Raw genomic sequence first — 5,583 nt, 5'->3', positions numbered from 1 at the left:
GTTCAACTACCGTAGCACACAGCAGTTTGAAACGCGTTGTCTTAATGCAGTAAAAGAGAGCAGGAGCGAGAACATGGGATTGTATCGATATGATCAAATGGTTGGTTGCTTGCCTGATGGTTCGATGCTCGGATATGATTCTTCGTTAGGGTAATCACGGTACTCCTCGGGGGCAGAACCTGTCGCAGAGGACATCGATACACAACCATCACCAAACAATGTGCAACAATATGATGCATGCATGAAACATGGCAATATGAGTGTGTTGGGCTAATGCAACTAAAACCAGAGGGGTTTGAAAAAATTTGAATCAAAGATTCAAATTTCAAACTCAAACATGGCCTCTTTAAGTGCTTTTCCTTGTTCTGCTTAAAACATCATTTTAACTTGTTTGATCATGCATGAAAATAGTACAGATGGATAGATTGGATTTTTCTGATCATTTTTCATATATAATTTGTCCAATTTGGAGTTACAGAATAAAAGTTATGAATTTTTGAAGTTTAAATAATATTCTGGAATTTCCTGATTTAATTTAAATCCAGAAAATCAATTACTGCGTCAGCCTGACGTCAGTGTGACGTCAGCAGGTCAACGGAACAGGTCTGGGTCAAACCTGACAGTGGGTCCCGCATGTCAGGGTGATTAATTTAATTAAAAGTTAATTAAAACTAATCCTGTTTAATTAACAGGGCTGGGCCCCACCTGTCATTGACTCAGGGGAGTCAACCAGGGCCCACCCGTGGTCAAAGTCAAAGTCGGCTGCCGGCGTTTAGTCGCCGGCGAGCCCGACGCGGCGGCGGAAGTGGTTTTGGTCATTTCGGCCATCAAACGGACCGCGGAGACCACCGGAGTGGAGCTGAGGACAACCCGCAGCTCTTGGCGGAGTCCGTTGGGGTCGGGGTGGCCGGAGTCGACGGCGGCGAGCTCGGCTGCGGCCGCCGGGGTTCGGTCGTGCACGGGAACGGTGCTGGAGCTCGAAGTCGAGCAAAGCGAGGCGCTAGGAATGCTCTACGGGATCTTGCGAACTCGTTGGACTCGTCGGGGTGACCAAATGGTCACCGGAGCTGCGTCGACGGCGAGCTCGGCGACGGCGGAGGTTCGGCCGTGGTGGGGAGGAGGCTACGGTGAGAGAACAAGGGGAAGGAGAGGGGGAAACGGTGGCGTAGCTCACCGCGGTTGCAGTGGGCGTCGAAGCGGGCTCGGGGACCTGCCGGAGATGACGAATTCGACGGCGACGATGATCGGAGCCGAAGAGGGGAACGGCGACATGGCGGCGATGCAGGGCTTCCGGGGACCCGTGGAGCGGTGGGGAGGAAGAGGGAGTTGTGGCGGAGCTTCTGAGCTAATCGGGGGAGCGAGGGGTGGCCGGAGATGGCTGCTGTGGCGAACGGCGGCGACGGTGGTGTTCGGCCGTGAGAGAGAGAGAGCGAGGGAGAGGAAGGGAAGAGCCGGGGAGAGTGAGAGAGAGCAGGGGGGATCGGGACGGGCTGCGGGCGTCGTCCACGCGGCCAGGAGGTCGTCGGCAAGCAGGAGGTGGCCGCGCGGCCGTGCGCGCGCGAGCACGCAGCAGCTTCGGGGCGAGGGGAGGAAGACGACGGAGAGCTACAGTGCTGGGCTGGGTCGGCTGCTGGCTGGGCCGGCCAGCTGGCTGGGCCGCACAGGGAGGAGCCCAGGTAAGTTTTTCCCTTTTTCTTCTGTTTTCTGTTTTATTTAATATATCTGCAACTTTGTTGAATTAAATAAAATACCTAGGCAACTTCAAAAATCACCAAACTATTCCTGGCCCATAGTTGGATTATTTCCAACATGAAACATTTTAGTTTGGAGATATTTGAGCATTTAAATATTTTATATTATTTTAAATGCCCAAATTCAAATATTTATGATTTAATTCAAAAACCCTAGGATGGCCTAGGAAAATGTGCACCATTTTTGGCAGAGGTTCTGAACCAAGACAAAAATGATGGGCATTTTAGAAGGGCATTTCAGGTTCATTGAAAAATTATTTTAGTAACCCTAGTTGGTTTCAGAGGGGACTGGGGTTCTGTCATCCCCATTTCAAGTTTCTGATGAATGAGTAAACATGATGCAACACTCTAATGCATGACTAGCTAGGGTGTGACATCCAGATCACCGGAGATCCTAGTGCCGAACGGACGGCAGCTCCCCGTTCAACACACGTACAACCCAGTGACGTCTCCCATGCCTTGATCCATCAAGGAGATAGGGAGAGGTTGAGGAAGACTCCATCTAGCAGCAGCACAACAACGTGGTGGTGGTGGAGGAGCGTGGCAATCCTGCAGGGCTTCGCCAAGCACCGCGGGAGAGGAGGAGTACTTGGGAGAGGGGGAGGGCTGCGCCAGAACTTGGGTGCGGCTGCCCTCCCACCCCCCACATATATATAGGGGCAAAGTAGAGGGGGGCGGCCCACTCAGATCCAATCCGAGGAGGGGGCGGCGGCCAGGGGATTGCCTTGCCCCCCAAGGCAAGGGGGGGCGCCCCCCTTTAGGGGTTCCCCCAAGCCCTAAGCGCCTTGGGCCTTGGTGGGGGGCGCACCAGCCCACCTGGGGCTGGTCCCCTCCCACACTTGGCCCATGCAGCCCTCTGGGGCCAGTGGCCCCACTTGGTGGACCCCCGGTGTCACACCCTAGCTAGTTCATGCATTAGAATGTTGCATCATGTTTATTCTTTCATCAGAAACCTGAAATGGGGATGACAGAACCCCCAACCCCCTCTGAAACCAACTAGGGTTTACTAAAAACTTTTTCAATGAACCTGAAATGCCCTTCTAAAATGCCCATCATTTTTGTCTCGGTTCAGAACCTCTGCCAAAAGTGGTGCACATTTTCCTAGGTCATCTTAGGGTCTTTGAATTAAATCATAAATATTTGAATTTGGGCATTTAAAATTATATAAAATATTCAAATGCTCAAATATCTCCAAACTAAAATGTTTCATGTTGGAAATAATCCAACTATGGACCAGGAGTAGTTTGGTGATTTTAGGAGTTGCCTAAGTATTTTTAATAATTCAACAAAGGTGCAGAAGTATTAAAAAAACAGAAAACAGGAGAAATAGCAAAAACTTACCTGGCGCCCAGCACCCGGCCCACCTGCCGGCCCAGCCCAGCGCCGCTCCAGCGAGCTGCTTGCCGGCCAGGCAGGCAGGCAGGTGCCCGACGGCGACCGCAGCGCGCGCCACGTAGCTGGCCGTCGCCCTGCTTCACCTCCTCGCCTCGTGGCTGGATGGATGAACTCCACGCCGTGCCGTGAACACCCAGGACACCTCCATTCTCCCCCAACTCCTCTCTCTCGTGCTCCCCCGCCATGGCCGATGCCATCGCCGCCACCCCCTCGCCGTAGCCACGCCGTCCATCAACCCCACGCCGTGCCGCCGTGTCCAGGAGCTCCGCCACCCTCCTCTCCTTCGAGCAAGCCGAGCCCCGAGCGCTCGCAAGGCCTGAGCCCACCGCATCGACCTCGACCGAACCGCCGTCGCCGGAGATCCCCTTCAACGCCGTCGTCGCTCCGGCCCGTCCCCAGCCGCACCAAGTGCTTCGTCGAACTCCCCGTGAGCTTAGCCATCTTCCCCTCCCTTCTTTTCTTGCTTCCGAGCCGTGTAGCGACCTCCCGGAGCTCAACCGCACCCACCGCCGCGGAGCTCGTCGCCGACGTGCTCCCGGTCACCCTCCAGCCACAAACTGGTGTCCATCATGCTCACCACGTCACATAGCACCTAACCAGGTACTCCCCGCACCTCACCGACCCCTCTAGCGTCAAGTTCACCTTCGGCCGAACTCCGGTGGCCGCCAAAGTCGTCGCCGGCGCCAACTCCAGCCACCCCGACCCCAACGGACTCCACCAAGAGCTGCGGCTCCTCCCCAGCTCCACTCCGATGGCCTCCGCGACTCGTTTGGTTGCCGGATAGGCCAAAACCACTTCCGCCGCCGCGTTGGGCTCGCCGGCGGCTAAACACCAGTGTAGCCGACCTGGGTTTGACCGCGGGTGGGCCCCGGTTGACTCTCCTGAGTCAATGACAGGTGGGGCCCAGCCCTGTTAACTATTTAGGATTAGTTTAAATTAATTTAGTTTAACTAATCACACTGACACGCGGGACCCACTGTCAGGTTTGACCCGGACCGTGTCCCATTGACCCGCTGATGTCACACTGACGTCAGGCTGACGCAGTAATTGATTTTCTGAATTTATTCTAATATAGGAAATTCCAGAATATAGTTTAAACTTCAAAAATTCATAACTTTTAATCTGTAACTCCAAATCAGACAAGTTATATATGAAAAATGATCAGAAAAATCCAATCTATCCATCTGTACTATTTTCATGCATGATTAAACAAGGTAACTTGATGTTTAATGCAGAACAAGGTAAAACACTTTAAAGGGCCATGTATGAGTTTGAAATTTGAATCTTTGGTTCAAACCCTTCTGGTCTTAGTTGCATTAGCCCAACACACTCATATTGCCATGTTTCATGCATGCATCATATTGTCGCACATTGTTTGGTGATGGTTGTGTATCGGTGTTCTTTGCGGCAGGTTCTGCCTCCGAGGAGCACCGTGATTACCCTAACGAAGAACCGTATCAGTGCATCGAATCATCAGGCAAGCAACCAACCATTTGATCATATCGATACAATCCCATGTTCTCGCTCCTGCTCTCTTTTACTGCATTAAGACAACGCGTTTCAAACTGCTGTGTGCTACGGTAGTTGAACCCACTTCCTCTGCATGACCTGTCATTGCCACAGTAACTAGATGAAACCCACTAGCATGTGTAGGAGTTGATTGAGCCATTTGTATGTGTTGTTCCTACCTTGCTATGCCTGCTATGCTTAGAGTCGTGTCAGGTCTGGTTCATCTGGGCGATGGGCTAGAGTGAAATGATTATGTCGGTAATGAGAGTGGTGTGGTGAACACGATTTGGTAAAGGTATCGATGAGAGGCCATGTAGGAGTACATGGTGGGTTGTTTCATTGAAGCCGACCTTAAGCACTGAGATCTGTATGTATGATTTAAGATACAGCTACTACCATGCATTGGGCCCTGAAATATGACCCCGCTCGACTTCTTATTCACCCTAGTTCTCTGTCCAGGAGTCGCAAGTAGTTTCTGGTGTTTGTAGCCTACTGGAGGCCGTGGACAGCGCTAACCGTAGGGGTGGGCTGTGATGCGGTAGGTACGTGGCACGGTGTATCGAATACTCGTTAGGTATCTCGAGAACCCTGTACACATCGTTCGGGGCCGTATGGGAAACCTCGGCTGGACTCCCTGCGGATGGAACCTGAATAGGCGATAAACCTGGATTGGAGACTTAGGTGTTCAGGTAGGTCGTGGTCTACACCCACGTCGGCTTTCGCTTGAAGTCTGCTGAGCACATGTTGTGTGCAGATGCTAAGTGGTGGAAACATGTATGAAGAAGTACACCCCTGCAGGGTTAACATGATCTATTCGAATAGCCGCGTCCGCGGTAAAGGACTACTTGGTTGCCTATACAGTTCATAGACAAGTAAATGGAAACTACTAAATGCCTCAAGATAAGTGTGAGTGCCGAGGATGGCTCTT

The sequence above is a fragment of the Triticum aestivum genome, chromosome 1B (assembly GCF_018294505.1).
Source record: "Triticum aestivum cultivar Chinese Spring chromosome 1B, IWGSC CS RefSeq v2.1, whole genome shotgun sequence".
Lineage (NCBI taxonomy): Eukaryota > Viridiplantae > Streptophyta > Magnoliopsida > Poales > Poaceae > Triticum > Triticum aestivum.
The sequence above is the reverse complement of the archived record's forward strand: the minus strand, read 5'-3'. Positions refer to the sequence as shown.